This window comes from Mauremys mutica, chromosome 4 (genome assembly GCF_020497125.1).
Source record: "Mauremys mutica isolate MM-2020 ecotype Southern chromosome 4, ASM2049712v1, whole genome shotgun sequence".
Classification (NCBI taxonomy): domain Eukaryota; kingdom Metazoa; phylum Chordata; order Testudines; family Geoemydidae; genus Mauremys; species Mauremys mutica.
In genome coordinates, this window is record NC_059075.1 from 45,392,276 (window position 1) to 45,410,355 (window position 18,080).

The following is an 18,080-nucleotide window of genomic DNA, read 5'->3' on the forward strand; positions in this document are numbered from 1 at the left end:
TTCTTCTCATCAGGGTCAGATGTGGGTGTGGAGGGGTCAGCCCTCAAGACCACCAGGCCAAAGGCTGTTGATAAAAAGAGTCACATGCACCATTAGATTTACAGTCAGAACAGAAAGGGAAAGATAAATTTCAAAGCTCCCTTCCTTTATTCTCCTAAATACTTTTAATAAGAAATGTTTATTGACACTTCAGCTTTGGGCTGTCTCAGCACTGCACCACACTCCAGCTCAACCCACAGTGAGGATGGCCAGGCAAAGAGGAGGGAGTATGGATTTTCTGTTGCATGAAACTATTAAATTCTGTCTTCTATTCCATGAGTACAAGTACAGGGCTATGGCAGTGAATGCTAGCAATGTTATTCACAGGCAGTAGTGATTTTGGCTGATATCTTATTCCAGAGGGGTCACATAGGCACAAAGAACCCAGCTGCTACTCGTGTCCCAAAGCTGTGCAGACCACATGCTCCTAGCCTCTTTGCTAATGGCACGGGAAAGTGTCCTATTGTGCCAGTAGAAGTAAGGACGCCATTCCTGGAAACCTTTGGTAGAGGATTGCAGAGTATCTCCACAAACATTTCATTGAGCTGTCTCAGGGAGATAAGAGAGACATTCCTATCCACATAAACAGATACTCCACGTGCTCCCCCGTCCACCTAGCCCAGCACGGGTATGAAAAGCAGCTGCCAAGTCTACCTCTGTTTGTTCCACTTCTGCCTGAGCACAGGACACAGAATCAATATGGATCATGTAATCAGACTGCCTTAATACTGCTCAGGAATTTATTTTGAATTTACTTTCTAACTTTTTATTTTCTCACAATATCTGAGAAAAGCAATGAAAAGTCAATACCTTTATCTTGAAGAATGTACCAAGCACCATCTTTAAATGGTTGAGGCAAGAGGGAAGAGAGGGGAAGTAAAAGCAAATAAAACATTGTAAGGAGAAACGTATGTTCACACTTACCTAAGCTCCCTTCCCCTTCATCAGCAGGGTCATCTGTGCTCACCTACTGGGACTGGCTAGACTTCTGTTGACTTTCAAATAGGTCTTGGTTCATTGCATGGTTGGAGTCCCTCACTGTATCTCCCATCTCCTTCTCTTCCTCCTTCTCACTGTTCAAGGTCAAAGTGTCAGTCTGGGCCCTTCCGAGGTATCCATGGTGATCTGCAGAGTGCTGCTGGAGTCACTGCCTAGTTTGCCATGTGGCTTATAAAAGAGGCAGGTCTGTGGGGCAGTACCAGATTTTGTGTTGCTGTCCCTTGCCTGGTAGTATTCCTGGCAAAGTTCCTTCACTTTCACTTGACACAGCTGCTTGTTTGTACCCCTTTGCCAGCATCCCCTGAGCAATCTGTCCATAGATGTCCATGTATCTATGGCTGTTCCATAGCTGTGCTTGCACAACCTCTTCTCCTCACAGGTCCAGGAGATCCAACACTTCTTGTCTGCTCCAAGCAGAAGCACGCTTAGTATCTCTGTGTGTGCAGAGGGTTGCCAGGCGTTCGGTTTTCGACCAGAGTGCCTGATTGAAAAGGGACCCTGGTGGCTCTGTCAGCACCACTGACTGGGCCACTAAAAATCCAGTCAATGGTGCAGTGGGGCTAAGGTAGGCTCCCTGCCTGCCCTGGCTCCATGCGACTCCTGGAAGTGGATGGCATGTCCGGCTCCTCGGCGCAGGGGCTGTCACAGGGGCTCCATGCGCTGTCCCACCCCAAGTGCCAGTTCCGCAGCTCCCATTGGCCAGGAACCATAGCCAATGGGAGCTGCAGGGGCAGTGCCTTTGGGCGCAGGTAACATGCAAAGCCCCCTCGCCCCTACGCCTAGTAGCCAGACATGCCGGCCCTCTTCTGGGAGCAGCCTGAGGTAAGCACTGCCCGGCCGCAGCCCACACTCCAAACTCCTCCTGCACCCCAACTCCCTGCCCCAGGTTGGAACCCCCTCCCGCTCCCAAACTCCCTCCCAGAGCCTGCACCCCACACCCCCTCCTGCATCCCAAACCCCTCGTCCCCAGCCCCACACCAGAGCCTGCACCCCCTTGTTCACTCCACTCCCCTGCCCCAGCCCTCAGCCCCCTCCCACACCCCAAACTCCTCATTCTCAGTCCCCACCAAAGCCTGCACCCCCAGCTGGAAACCTCACCCCCCTCTTGCACCCCAACCCTCTGCCCCAGCCTGGAGCCCCCTCCTGCATCCTGAACCCCTCATTTCTAGCCCCACTCCAGAGCCTGCACCCCCAGCTGGAACCTTTACCCCTTCCCACGCCCCAACCCCCTGCCCCAGCCTGGTGAAAGTGAGTGAGGGTGTGGGAGAGCGAGCAACAGAGGGAGGGCGGAAGGAGTGAGTGGAGGCGGGGCCTCATGGAAGAGGTGGGGAAGGGGGCAGGGCAAGGGTATTTGGTTTTGTGTGATTAGAAAGTTGGCAACCCTATGTGTGCATGGAGCCAGCAAGGTCGGCTGGCCATAAACAAAGGTGAGCAGCGAGGTGTGCTCATGAAGGTGGGCAATGAGGAAAAGGCATTTTAAAAACATGTTGGGTTTTTTAAATGGGGGGGGCAAGCTTCCAGTGTCTGCGATCCCTGGGCAGTGGATTTTAAAATTGTGATCAGAGTGGTCACTGTAGCAGAGACTGGGGCATTGTGGGACAGTGGCTGGAGGACTCTTAGGAATGACACAGGTCATGCAGTGTCTACCTTTGCACTGCATCAACCAAAGTAGTTTGATCGTGGTTCTGCAACATTCAAAGAGGTGATTTTACTGCGTCATCATAATGGGCCACTAACATCAGCTGGAGACAAATCTGAGTGCAGAGACATGGGTAAGTAGGCAACTTACGTCAACGTAAGTTTGTAGTGTAGACCAGGCCTAAGCCTCTACATCTCAAGCTAGAGAGCCAGACTCACAAACTGAGAGTTAGAGATTTTCATTTTCTTTGGATCGGGTACAAAGGGAGATATGTAAAACACCAAAGGGGCTTTTCTTGCACGTGCAATCACTTCACAGCACAATTTCTCCTTGCCTGAATATACAAATGAAAGATTCTACAATCACTTGCATACACAAGTCGTAACAAGGTGTGATGGTGCCTGAGAAATTATTTGGATCTTTGATTTTATAATGTGGGTATTTATCCTATTACCCTTTTAAATTTATTTTGAATGACCCTTAGAAGAGGGGGGACGTAGAATGGATCCATGGGCATGAGCGACGGAAGTTACAGGACCCTCCTAAAGAAAAATGATCATCACATAATGCCACTAAAGCTTAAAGTCCTAGTGTGCTCAATATATCTCCAATAGCACTTCAGAGGAGCTTTGTTCATTTAGTGCCTGCTCTCAAGCCCATTTCTATAGTTGGAGTATGCCAGGGTGAAGATGTAAATCCTGAGCACGAATGCCACTTATGTAGTTTATGCCCTGTATGCAATAGGTATAGTTCCAGTTTGGGGATTTACTTTCTCAGTAGTAACTGTACATGAAAATCATGATGAAAAAAATAAGATCCACTGAAAAAATTGTCATTTGACCCAGACATGCATGTGAATGAAGACACAACACACAGAGGGTGGGATCTAAGCAGCAGGCTGCAACTTTTATTAAATTGAATTAATACCAGGATGAATGGTAGTGCAAATTCTTATGGGGAAAAGAGTGGTCTGGTGTGGGAGGACAGGTCTTTACACCATAAACACTCAACAAAACTAGCCAGTTGCTAAGTTCCCCAATACTGCCCTTACATGCAAGGGAATGACCGTAGAGAGATGGGGTACCTCAATCTGTCCTAGACTAAGAGACTTCCCTCTGCCCTACTAATACCACTGGACAAAAGTTTTCATGATTCTAATGCCCTGAATACCCACCCAGGCATCCCTGGTGCTGTGAGGATGATGAAAAGCCCTTGATCCATCCATGGTCAGTTCTAATGTGAGGGGTCAATGCCCCACCAGAAGGTTTATCTCTCAAGGCCTACAGCATGCCAGGAGACCCAGTTCTGCCACTCTCAGGGCTACAAACTCACAGGGAGGGTACATTGGAGCTCCTCAGGTACCACCAAAGGTGGCACAAGGGGAAGGCTTTCTGAGCTGAACGGTGCAGGCGCACACCAACCTGACCAATTGTGATCGCCTGTCTCCCTTGGGCCAGCTAATCAGGAGCTGAAGGGATGGGGAAAGCACACCACTCTGTCCTCAGTTCCACAGCCACTCATCCGCTCCAACCTGCCCATGTGCTCTCCTCTTGTACAAGGGATGTGGGCAGGCCTCCCAGTGTCTACAGGGGTGGGCACCCCTTTCCCTCTGCAGATGGACCAGAACCCCTACCGGTCTCCTCCCAGGCTGAAAGGAGTGGCATTCAGGAACACATAACACCAACCACATGATTTATAGAACCGCTGAATGTTGTAGTTTACAAATAAAACAATACTGCCCTCCTAGTTGGAACATTGAGTGCAAACAGGCTGATAGTTTAATTGGACTGTTTTAGAAACATATTAGCTTAACCATTAGTCTACTATTCTTGTCAAGCTCTGAAGCGATATAAATCTTTGTTTTCAAAAAATAGACCAGAAAAAATGTAACACATTAAAAATGAATTAGACATTGCATGCCACCCATAAACTGTATAATAAACAGATCATGGCCCTGTAGTAAGAGTTATGATTTCTGGCAAGTCACTGGAGAAGAGCTCATGGGCTTTCAGAATGACCTACATCATAAATCACCAAATTCTCATTTACATTGAGCACACGTATCTCATTTTTCAAGACTGGCTTCTGAAATGCTGATGAATGACTTCAGAACTGATAGTTTGAATTTATAGGAAGTAGGGTCACTAGCATCTTTTTGGGGAAGACACGAGAGTTTTTTTGCAAATACATCCCATAGAAATGGGAACCCTCCAAAATGTTAACATTCACCCCCCAAAAAGGAAAAGTTGAGACTATAAAAGCCTGCACCACTTTTCCTCAAGTTAATCAAACTAATATATTTTCAGTGTAGAAAATAACTCTATGCACACACAAGTCCAGGGTAAACCTTTACATTTTTTCCTTGCACATAGGCACCAGCACATTATTATATGGTTTAATGTTTTATACAGGATAATGTTCATGGCACTTAGCTCCTTACATGTTCAAAGCACTGTATAAACATCCAAGAATCTCAGAGCACTTTGAATATATTCATTAAACAAAAACACTGTGGGATTATGTATTTTCTACCCATTTTGGAGATGACTGAGATGAGGAACAGAATTGAGGGTTCTCAGCAACTTGTGGGATCATGTCTTGAGTGACAGAGGCAGGATGAGACCCGACAAATTCAGTGTCTTCATCCTTTGTGGAAAAGTCTCTTAATTTGTAAAGTACACTGGAACAAGGCCAACAAAGTGGGGGAAGCCGGTACAAATTACCGGGGCCCGGCAGTCTGGAAGGGGGCCCGGCTTCCCCGGCTTCGTTGGCCCTGTTTAGCCAGTCCGCCCTTGCTGGAGGACCCGAAAAAACATTTTTCACCGGGGCCCGAACCTCCTGTCGGTGGCCCTGCACTGGAAGATGATCTATACAGTATTTATATTCTGCTCATTATTAAATATTAGTGTCAAAAGCATAAATAATTTCACAGTAAGTGTGGTTACTTCATTACAAATCAAGGGGCAGATCCTCTGCTGGACTTCAGTGAAGCTGTGACAGTTTACAATAGCTGAGAAGCTGTCCCCAAGTTTATTTTGCTAACTTTTATTGCTTTTTGTTCTAATATAGCTGAAAATAAATTTTTTTTTGTTTACATTTCTGAACACTTTAATGCCTGAACGCTGCAAGTGGACCTACATTGACTATATGACATGATTGTAGCTTGTAGGTTCTGATTTGGTGTTGAAAGCAGGTCCTTTGGAGATAACTAATGAAATGAGACGCAGAACATGCCATCACCTAATAAAAACATCAGTTCATAAGAAACATTAACTACCCTTTTCAAAGACTTCCTTTTTTAATCAATATATTTGATTTTGGCATCAGATAATGAATTAATACCTTTGTAATGTAATGCTGGTTACAAGATAAAGAGATTTTATAAGGAAACTATTAGCCTTTGTTCAGCCTTTAGTTCCAAGATTAAGAATGACCAGCATTCATTAAACTTTATTACTGAAGCTCATGAAAGTTTCTTTGGATTAGGAAGGCATAACCTTCCGTCCAGGTTTTTAAATGGTGTTGCAGCTTTTCATTAACCTGGAAACCTCCTATTTACATGGTTCACAGCCTGGTCTCAGCTCACTTGGAGGTAACAAAGGGTGTCGGGACAAGAGTACAGCAGGGGGCTCACTCCTCTAGGGCTGCCATCTGAATTTGATCAAATCAACTGTTTCAACTCCTGCCTCATTAGGCAAAATAAAATGGAGATTATGGTGTGTGGAAGGATCAAATTACAGAGAGCTGGCTCTGCCTCCTAATACCCACTGTTGATTTTCATTTTGACAAGACCTTGCACACTCTGTTTTCCATTTTACGCTGCAGCAAGCTTTAAATTATTTTGAAGACAAGATCATTTATATCCCTTTGACATGTCAGCGCTTAGGCGAGGAGGAGTAAAGTAATAAGTGAAGACACATTAGTCTCAGAGGCTGTTTACCTACTGGAGAGATGTCACTGTGTAGCATGGGCTTAATGCTGATAGAGGCATTAATTCAGCTTGTCAAGGGATGCCTAGCTCTTTGCTAGGATGGCTCTACTTTTGAAAACATGTGATAAAAAACAGGTTGCTGGGAAAATTATTTTTACCCGACACAGATAATTAAGTAATTTATTTTGATAAACTTTTAATTAACATGGTCTAGAGTCTATTTTGCTTCTGTCCAGTTACTGTTTTCAGTTTTTATGCGATGTTGTAAATACTGCTTTAGCTTTAATGTATCAGTGGGTTATAGTGGCCATTAATCTGGAGGTCAATAAGATTCTTAACCACCTGATTGTCCATTGAAAAACATTTTCTGTATCGGCATAAACTAATAGAAAGCTCATGGTCTATAAATGTCAAAAGTGGATTTCCAAATTGATCAGATTGCAACAAACTGGCACAACTTATCACAGATTTCTTCCTAGGAAGGCCATCCTTTTACCTCATACAACTCACCTAAGTATGACTTCTCTTTGAAAAAAACATAGCTAGTAGGGAGTGATGGTTAGCAAGTGGAAATTTTTCCTGATTCTCTTATTCCATTTCCTGGTAGGAAAAAACATGAATTTGATTTTCTTCAATTTACTACTGTCTGAGCTAAGGGCAACAATGCTTTTATTCAGCGCTGAGAAAGTAGAATGGTTCAACATGAAAAATATTTTTATTCTTTTGACATTGGAATAAGGGGGGAGGGATAGCTCAGTGGTTTGAGCATTGGCCTGCTAAACCCAGGGTTGTGAGTTCAATCCTTGAGGGGGCCACTTAGGGATCTGGGGCAAAAATTGGTCCTGCTAGTGAAGGCAGGGGACTGGACTCAATGACCTTTCAAGGTCCCTTCCAGTTCTAGGAGATTGGTATATCTCCAATTATTACCTATTACCTAGGATTTGATATTCTAATAATGACCTGGACTCAGTAGTACACACAGTTGTCACCTTCTAGCTGGACTACAGCAGTGCAATATTGTGACGAAGTGGGAATGTTCTTGATGTATTCATTGAATACTGAGTGGGAAGTATTGACCTGGGAAGGTTGCAAGGGAGTTTTGCTGGGACTGCCTGCCTTGGGGAAGGGAGGATACCAGAGCATGTAACATGAGAACCCAGGAGGGAGGTTGGAGGCCAGGTAACACCTCTGCCCGGGAAACTGGACAAAGGACACACAGGCTTGGGGAGGAGCCGGGGGGGAGGTTGAGTGAGAGGCTGGAGGGAGTTTCAGTTTGGAGTTGTCTGGGAAATGGAGAGGGCCACCCCGACCAACAGGGCTGTGGCCTCCCCAGAGCCCCCAGATGGACCTAACGGAGGGGGGTCCTGTTGTCTTTATTGACAAGACCTGTTTTGGACTGTGTTCCTGTCATCTAAATAAACCTTCTGTTTTACTGGCTGGCTGAGGGTCATGGTGAATCGCAGGAAGCTGGGGGTGCAGGGCCTTGTCTCCCCCCACACTCTGTGACAAGTATACCTGAACATATAGCCATCATCCCTCAGGAAATGCCAACTAGAACAAAATTCAGCAATGAGTGTCAACAACACACCCTCTTGTGAGCACATCAAATCTGTCTTCTGCTCTTTACATGGGCTTCATACAGCCTCGTTCATGACACAACCCGGATTCATTTGCAGAGCACTGTCCACCCGGTGTACAGAGTGAGGCAGGGACCCCATAGAAAAAATAATATGTAGAACTGGTGGAATATTTGCAACTTTTTTTCATTAAAAAATGCTGCTTCATCAAAACCAAATCATTTCACAGATATGTATCAGTTTTGACAAAGTTTTCCCCAGGGAAGGTTTCTGATGTCCAGTATGGACTTGCTGGTCACTTCCAAAAAAAGAGTGACAGCAAGAAAGATTGAAAAACTGACCTTTTGGACATAATTCTGTATCCTAAAAACATTTGAAAGGGTTTGTTTTCATTCTAATGCAGAACAAGAACAAATGTTGAAACCTTAAATGTTGTCACAAAATGCAATTGTCATTCTCCGGCCACCTCTAATAGTGTGTGATCATATAATTAAAGTCTGTATCATAGTGCATAGGTACAAAGAGGCGAGTTATGGTTGTACAGTGGTTATATACCTTTGTGTTCCCAGCCTCTCTCTGTTGGCCTCACACCAATTCCTGTCCCTGTCCCCCGTCCTCATTTGCATCCTCTTCCCATCCCAGTTCCTGCTTCCCATCCATTCTTCTCCAATCCACCCCCAGCTCCTGCCCCCTTCCTCTTCTGTTTCTCTCCAGCACCCCAGCTCCTGCCAACCTCTCCCTCTGCTCCAATCCACCCCACCAGGTCCTGTTGCCTTCCTCCTATGCTTTCCCCACTGTCTGGTTCCTGCAACCCCCTCTTCCCTCACCCCTCTGCATCTCAGTCAGGCTGCTCCCTCCTTTTCCTCTTTTCTGTCTGGGTGCAAGTAGGAAGAACATTGAGAGTACAGGAAAGATGGTATCCCTGCTCCCAATTCCTGTGCCCGTGGTTACTGGAAGGAGCAATTGTAGGGAGAGTCCTGCTCAGCCCCTGCAGCTCTGGGCTGGAGCCTGCCCAATGCATTTGGAATCTTCGGAGACTTTAGCTGCCAAAGAAGTCTCTACTGAGCATGTGCAAACTGAGATTTTTCAGAGGCTTATAACTTGGCCACATTTGAATGAATTTTCATGGGAATAGCAGAAGGTATGTACATGATACAAAAGCCATTCTCCTGTCAACTTTCAAGTCTCTGCTCCAAAGCATGGAGACATTGGGGCTTCTCATCAAAACAGGTATAAGAATATTTTAATGTGGGGGAAAGAATGTGTACATATATATCCGCCTGAGACAGACACCCCACAGGGAAAATTTCAGCCCAAAAAGTTAAAGTGTGTCAAAGGTATCAGAAACTGAAAACTGGGTCTTATAATAGAAAGTATTAGAAAACCTTAACTAGGCAGTGCTATCAGCTCTGCCTAGAAGTAAATAGAATAGAAGAACCACAATTGGTCTGCGTTGGATTAAGCTCCATCATAAAATAGTCCCACGGGTAATATAAATGTAGCATAATGGTTCACTGAAATTAACATTGTCATTAATGATTTATATCTGTTTCTATATTAAGTTCTTATTAAGGTTTTTATTAGCAATGCAAATATATTAACAAAAATAGTATCAATGCATAATAGGCTAATATCAGTGCAGTCAGAGGATAATAATGAAGACAGGGTTGCATTTATTTTTATATTCTAGAGAAAGATGAGATTGAGAGAACAGGCAGTTGAGATTTTATAAGTGTATGGACCATTCATGCACCAGGTCCCCATTGTGCTAGGCTCTGTACAAACACAGAACAAAAAGAACGAGGAGTCCTTGTGGCACCTTAGAGACTAACAAATTTATTTGGGCATAAGATTTCGTGGGCTAAAACCCACTTCTTCAGATGCATGGAGTGAAAAATACAGTAAGCAATATAAATATTACAGCATTTGAAAAGATGGGAGTTGCCTTGCCAAGTGGGGGGTCAGTGCTAACGAGGCCAATTCAATTAAGGTGGAAGTGGCCTATTCTTAACAGTTGACAAGAAGGTGTGAGTATCAGAAGAGAGAAAATTATTTTTTGTAGTGACCCATCCACCCCCAGTCTTTATTCAGGACTAATTTGATGGTGTCCAGTTTGCAAATTAATTCCAGTTCTGCAGTTTCTTCATTTGTCTGTTTTTGAAGTTTTTTGTTGAAGAATTGCCACTTTTAAGTCTGTTATTGAGTGTCCAGGGAGATTGAAGTGTTCTACTGTTTTTTGAATGTTACAATTCTTGATGTCTGATTTGTGTCCATTTATTCTTTTGCGAAGAGACTGTCTGGTTTGGCCAATGTACATGTCAGAGGGGCATTACTGGCACATAATGACATATATCACATTGGTAGATGTGCAGGTGAACGAGCCCCTGATGGTGTGGCTGACACGGTTAGGTCCTATAATGGTGTCCCTTGAATAGATATGCATATAGAGTTGGCAATGGGGTTTGTTGCAGGGATTGGTTCCTGGATTCATGTTTTTGTTGTGTGGTGTGTAGTTGCTGATGAGTATTGCTTCAGGTTGGGGGGCTGTCTGTAAGCGAGGACTGGCCTTTCAAAAACAAAAAGAGAGTCCCCGCCCCAAAGAATTCACAGTCAAAGTAGCATATATACACAGCGTCCACTGAGTTCAGTGTAAATGCACTGCAAGTGTCTGGAGGCAGAGTTTTGACTGTAATGTAATGTACATTTTAGTAACCTGAAAGATGTCACTCAAAAAAGTAAATTTGAAGAATAGAATAAATATATTGGGGGAGGGGCATGGAGTGCACATCTGCTAATGCATTAGCATGGAAGGCATCTTAGTGCACAGGACCTGCATGACACCCTATGTTACAGTTAAACCTGTAACTCAGGTCTTAGATGGTGCATAGGACATTGGGCGGGCCTTTGCAAAAAGGTGAATTTCCCCCCCTCAAGAACAGAAGCAAACTGCATGTTTGTAATCTGTAGTTTTTAATTAATACAGGAAGAAGTGAAGATAGAGATGATGGTGATACTTTGGTTAGACTTTGGGAAAACTTAATGTCAACCATGTTTGTTCTATAAAAGGAAAAAAGGAAATCTCATTTGTTCCAGCCTGCTGGAGACCACATGTCTTGTTAGTGTTTTTTTACATTCTTTTTGTTGTCAGGGGTCATGTCAACTGATTCCATATTTATTTGTGGTTTGTCAGTGTCTTGTATTGAATTAAAATACTGAACAGAAAGAGTTAGAGCTGTTTTGCATTACTGTCTGATTATGCAGATTATGCAGTCTTACAATATTAAATAGGTAGATCTTTGAAAAATAGCATTTTCCTATTAACCTATTCTAGAAAAAACAGTGCCTTAAAATATAAAGTTGTCATATTGACAGAACTTGGGGTGAGGAAGGCAAGTGCAGTGGAGAATAAATGTCAGTTGACTTTAATATATTTAAGCTGTGTCCAAAATAATCACCTTGATTGACTTAAATGAAACATAATTGCTTCGGGACATGGTAATAGTTAATAATTAAGAGGGTGGTACATTTTATGACTTTAAAGCTGTGAAAAGTGAAATGCTTTTGCATATCCATAATAATAATCATATTTAATAATGCTACCATGCAAATAATACATTTTTGCTTGAAGTAACTCATAACTATGCTTTGTTAACCACTAATATATATTGCCTTATAACCACATTTAAGGCCAAATTCTGGTCAAGGTTTTCAGAAGTGACTAGAGACTTTGGGTGCTTCAATTCTCGGGTACCCAACTTTAGACATTTTGAAGGGCCTGCCTGATTTTCAGAAAGTGTTCAGCACCCATCCTCTGAAAATCAGTCGCCTTTAAAGGGTCTTAACTTAGGCATCCAAAAACTGAGACACTCAGAATCACTGGGGTTGCTTTTGAAAATCTTAGTCTCAGTTCTCAGATGTACATACTTGGCTGTCATTAATTATTTAGCAATGAATTATTTACCTGAATAGGAGCTATGCAGGTACCCAAGGGCAGAATTTGTCACTAGCATGAAGCAAGTATCAGTGGATTAGAAAAACCATAGATAGCATTAATTTCAAGTATAATTATTAATTTCAATGGGAGTGAAATGTACATCAAACATCAGATTTTGACTTGTGAATAAGAAAAAGACTCATAAGTCGTATGATCTGCAAAGCCTCAGATATAAACGTTAGATATTGAAATCTCTGTAGTTGTTAAGTTGTGTTTGCTTAAAACTGCACCTGTATATGTATTTTTAAAACTATGGCTGAGAAGACTGTAGACTGGAGCCCCAGGCAGCCCAGAGCAGTGCTCACAGCACATGAATGGGGGAGCTATAAGTGACCTTATTGCACCTGTCGGACTTCTTAATCCTGAGGGCTGCTTGGCCCTACCACCCCACCCTGGAGTACCTCCTCTATTGGTGGTGAGTTGGCAGCACGACAGGCTGCAAGAGGCTTCACTCTTCCAACCAAGGATTCCCCTAATCTCTGGAAATCTGCTAGAGCTATGCAAAAAGACTTGAGGAGGGCAAGGATCTGGTCCTACTTATGTATGCATAATGATTTCATGTGGCATATTGGGCAAAATCTGGCCTGTCCTCTCTGTGGCCACAAGGCCTGAGTCATATGGTACAGGTCTGGATTACTCAGGGTGGGCATTCTATTCTCCCAAGAGTAGCAGTGTGTGCCCCCAGCTAGCAAGAACTGCTCACTGAAGTATATAGATACAGGGGCAGGGGCCTGGCCACATCTTCAGGCTGCTAAACTACAGCCCCTTGGAGCCCGGGACCACTGATGAGTATATTAGCCAGCTATCCCTCCAGGTGTTAAAGAGAGTATTGGGCGAGTATACTGTCCCAGCGACTGTAGAAGGGCACTGAGGGAGAAAACTCTATGTGACATTTTTTCTCCCCATACAGAGAAGGATAAACCTCATTGCATTTTAACACATAGGGTCAGAATGTGGCTTTTAAGATACAGTCCTGAGTAAGAGGGCAGTGCAGATCCGCACCATTCCAGGACAAATGCTGCAAATAGTGTCCCTCAGACAAGGCTTCTCCTTGCAAGTGGGAAACACCAATCTGTTCCATCCAATAGGGTGAATTGTTTCCTCCCACTGTTGGCCCTGCTATGCAGGTCTGGAGTAGGGTGGTCACCCATCCTGAATTGGGCGGGCCAATCCCGAAATGCAGAGTTCAAGTCCCAGTCCCAGTCGAGATAGTATTTGTCCCAGATTCCCTGCTGCACTGCTCCGTGCCAGCACAAGATTCAGGGACCAGCCTCTTCCTGGTTGGAGGAGGGACTGAGGTGGGCCTTAGCTCCCAATCACCACAAGGCCCTGCCCCCTGGTCAGGCCAGAAGCCAGAGACAGGCAGTGGTAAGAACTGCCCAGGGAGCTTGGGCCGCTTTGGGGAGCCCCGGACCCCTCACCTGCCTTGGGGCAGGGGACTGGGGTGCCTTAGAGCAGCCCCTGGCCAGGGGGTGGGACCTCGGTAGGAAGAGGAGGAGCAAGGGGTGGGACCTCAGGGGAAGGGGGCCAGGAGCAGGGCCTCAGGGGAGGAGGCAGTGTGAGGGCAGGAGCATGGAGAGGTGTGGCACCTACATATGTCTTGCTTTTGCCTTTTGAAAAGATGGACACCCTAGTCTGGAGTAGGAGGAGCTGCAGGGCCATGGCTCCACCCCCTTTTGGCTCTGAGTCCCTGCTGTCCTCAGAATGCAGGTGGCACAGGGATGGCTGTTGTGAACAGGCTTTGTACAGCTGCTTTGTGCAGCTTCTTTCTTGTCCCTCTGCCCCTTTGTGGTTGTGTAGGTGCCACTCACAATCTAGCCCATAATATCAGGTTAAGTCTAGTCTAATAATATAATGCACCTTCACTATCAGTGCATACCAACACAGAGCAGCACAGAGTGGCTGGAAAATCTAAAAATGGCTCTACACAAGCTTTTTAAAAAATAGGTGAAGCTTTTAAAGATTTTTGCTAAAAAGAAAGAAAGGTTTGAATAGGGAAAAGGTCTGTAGAAATTACTGTGTCTGATCTGTTGAGCAAATCAATTGTTTAAACAGTGATGCCAAGTCCTTAACCTCTTTGGTTAGATTAGCTTAGACTGTTTAGGGTAGGTTAATTCTTCCAAAAAATCTCTATAGTTCCAATGTTATAGCTAATTCATTTGCATACATTTATTTTTAAGGTGTTTTAGATTGTGCCAGCTGACATACTGTAGACATATGTCTACATGTAAAATATTTCTGTGGCTCTTACAGAGTTCCGAAAAGATAAAATATCTCATGTTTTCACTACAGGAGGTCTGGGTCTTTCAGACAAATTTAATAGCTATTTATGCATTGAGAAGATCTTATCTGATGTCCTATTGGTTCAGGGTCATTCACAGGCTCACATTATACTGAAACGTGGACAGAGAGAGAGTAATTTGTTAATGCCATGTAGGATGAACTTGGTTAGAAAGGGAAGTGTATGCGCTTTATAACAACACAAGTGTTTCCTTGCTAATCCCTTGGCAGATTCATTATCTGTAGAGCCCCAGGCAACAGTTGGCCTATCGTGAGAGTGAAATTTAACCCACAGCATGAAATTAATCCTCAAAGACTTGTGTCTGCTCATTCTAGAAATAATAAATTCTAAGTGATTTTATTATTCTCCTCTCTAAATTTATTCAGAGGTGTTAAATTGGTATCTAAGCTCTGTGGCACATGTCAATCTATTGATTTATGCTTAGATGAGTAACATTAATGAGTAAGAGAATGGTGAGCTGAACACAGAGGCTGGAGATTTGAATTGTAATATTAAAGTATAACATGTTCACCCAGCCACCATCCTTTTTCTATCCAAACCCCTAAAAACCATTTCTTTTCTGATACGCCTTAAAACTGAGCTTATTGTGATTATAGGGAGAAAGGAAAGGGAAAAAAAATAAAAGTACCCAAATTAACAGCATCTCTGAACCTGTCAGGGTTCCCTGTCCTTTATATTTGAAGCAATTTGTGGTTTATAGATTTTACTGTGTTTTGCACAGCTTTCTGATATCCAGCATGAAAAAGTTTTGAAATGGTGAGATCAGAATGTGGGGAACTGATGACGTTAATGACTTGCAGGTTCTGCCTGTTCTGTGCAGTTTTCAGGGTGTGCTTCTTCACTCATAGCAAAAAACCTATAGCATTAGTGCAGTTAAGTGCTGCTAGAGATTACTGAAAGCAATACTGTGGGTGATCTTTTTGTAAAGGGATGAATAATTTTAAGACTAGCAAGACATATAGTTGCTTATGTGAAAACAAGAGCAATCAAACCTTCTGTGTTAGGAAACTAACCATAAAGTAGAGGTTTAGGGTTTATTCCCCTATACACAGTGTTGTTCAATTGGCTAGGTGCACTATGGTTTTTTTCACCTTCTACTAAAATTGTCCACAGACAGAGGCAGAATGCCAGATTTGGTTGGCCCTTATACATGGCCAGAACGACTCATATTGATCCATGCTGAAGACCTATCCATTTGGAAGGGAGTAAGCACTGCCTCTGCCACACCATCCCTCTCCCCTGCAGAAAAGCCCTTCCACTGGAACTCCACACAGGAATACCTCTTAAGGGGTGGGGGCAAAGTGAGAAGGGGTGGAACTGCAAAGGTGCTGGTCTGGAGGGCAGCATCTTCTGCTTTATCATCCAATTTCAGTGTCATAGCCTTCTGTATCTGTTAATACTGAACAAGAGCAGGGGGCATATTCTGCAGGAGCTATGCTGACAGGACCAGTGAAGCAGCAGGAGCCAACTCTACAGGCTGTCCCCACCTGGGGGAGGGTTCCCAATCCTGAGGACTCAGAGATCTGCAGCCTCCCAAACCTCTCTCAGCAGAGAAGACTGTGTGAATGAAACACATTAGGAACCTTGGTGTTTTCCTCCTCATGTGAAAGTGTAATGTGGGCCATAGTGTTTGCTTTGCAAATCCTGCTGAGAACTCATTGCAAACATTCTCATTTGACAGTATCCTTTAAAAAAAATTACTTTACTAGATCCTTTAAAAAAGCCTTTTGTGTTGGGGTGTTAGGAAGGGAAAAGTGGGATATGGGAAAGTGTTAAAGAGGCTGATAAGCAAAAGATGTGACTTTGACCACAAGAAATAATTTAAGATATACTAAAGTGGCCAGCTGATGTCATGTAAAGATCAAGGTTGTATGGTAGATCTAGGTAGCTTCCGAAAACTACAGTTGCATGCCATAATGTATTCTTTATTGCTCAGTATTGGGAATCACACTAAAAATAGTGCATAAGAAGTTACAGTACACATGTATAATAGTTTACATGCAACTTTTATCTTTTATGAAAGCTGATGGTTTTGAGTATTGTAATCTGGGCAGTAATAACGTAGGAGGCCTATGACTGTGTTAGAAGCAATATAATACACCAATACAAAGTATATTAATCCAAATGTCATATAAAGCCATATCATCCCTTTCCATGCAACAATGTGGTGACGAGGAAAATTTACTTTCAAAATTACAGTACTGCATTTCCCCTCCTTATGTGTTCAGGGTTAGTGGTGGAACAGAAGGTGGGGCAGTGACATGCTGCTTACATTTTGAAAAGAGCCTTCTACAAAGTTTTCCTTCACAGTGACACATATGTTCCTTGGGGAAAGTGCTCTTTTCCCTCCAACCTCAAAAATTAATTATTGCCATACTCTTCCTGATGCTCCCTAAATCCACCATATTTCCCACTCTCCAACACCTCATGGAGGCTTCTTTTGGTGACTCTCCTTGCTGAAAGCTGCTCCCGACACATGGCAGCAAGGTGGTAGATGTGTCTGTGGTCTCTGCTGACAGCAGTGGTGACAGGTGAGCACCCTGCCTCATACCAGGCCTCTGATACAAGGGCTTAGGTCTCAGGCTCTCTTCCTACTACACCTGTGACCTCTGGTTATTGGGTAGTTGGTCAAGTGGGGAGGATCTTCTTTGCTGGTGGGGCTGAGTGGTCATTTGGAGAATGTGTCCCCTTAAGTTTGTGAGGCTGATGATTAACTGTCTCCCATAACCGGTGTTGGGTGTTTGGTGGGGACTTAGAAAAAGCTCCCCAGGCTGGCATGGAGAATCCCTAGTGGGGAGGTAGGAGAAGAACCAAGTTTCCCCTGGTTGGTAGTATAGGATCAGAGGAATGGAGTTTCAGGCTCCTCCCCAGTACCAGCTCTTCAGACTCCGGACTGGGGCTAGGCAGGCAGGGAGAGAGGCAAATGGCAGCAGCTCAGTACAGCTGCAGCTTGCCCCAACCTCCTCTCATCATTTTGCTGGAGCAGCTTTTGGAGTGTGTGGGGGAAGGGAAAATCTACATGGTGCGTCCCCTTTGTCCACCTTAATGGCATTAAGTGAAGGATGCAGGAGAGAAGTTCTTCTTGAAGTAGCTGCTGCAGCAATGTTAGACATATACCCATGGTGCTGCAGCTGCCTGAGGGCTAGGCTGTGCTTATTAGACATTGCCCTGCATATAAGAGTGTATGTGTGTGTTTGTGGGGGTAACATGCCAACAAGTCTAATAGAGCTGTTGGAGGAAAAGACCCAGGGGCTAGAGCTGCAGGTAGAAACCCTGGTAGAGCATAGAAGGGGGTTTGAGCAGCTGATGGATCAATGGCAAGCTGTGGCTGAAGGGGAATGCTCAGAGGTACAGGGGGAAGCAGGGGCTAAGGCCAGTGAGGGGGGACCGCCAGATGAGGAATATGGGCGGTGGAAGCATGTGACCGTGAGAAGCAGGCCGAGGAAAAGGAGAGCCAGTGAGGCAGAAATAGAGCTAAGGAACAGGTTTGAAGGCTTGGAGAATGAGGAAGGGGTACAGCAGGTGGTAGCTGATGGTGGGAGGGCAAGGAAAAAGGTGAGGAGCCAGGCTAGTCCGATAGAAAGAGGGGAGGAGTCGAT

General features: G+C 44.3%; 1 protein-coding gene across 2 annotated transcripts in view; it reads left to right on the forward strand.

Annotated features, from left to right (window-relative positions):
• The window catches only part of SLC25A21 (solute carrier family 25 member 21), a 401,122-nt gene that overhangs the window by 282,674 nt on the left and 100,368 nt on the right, over positions 1-18,080 (forward strand). The window lies entirely within an intron of this gene.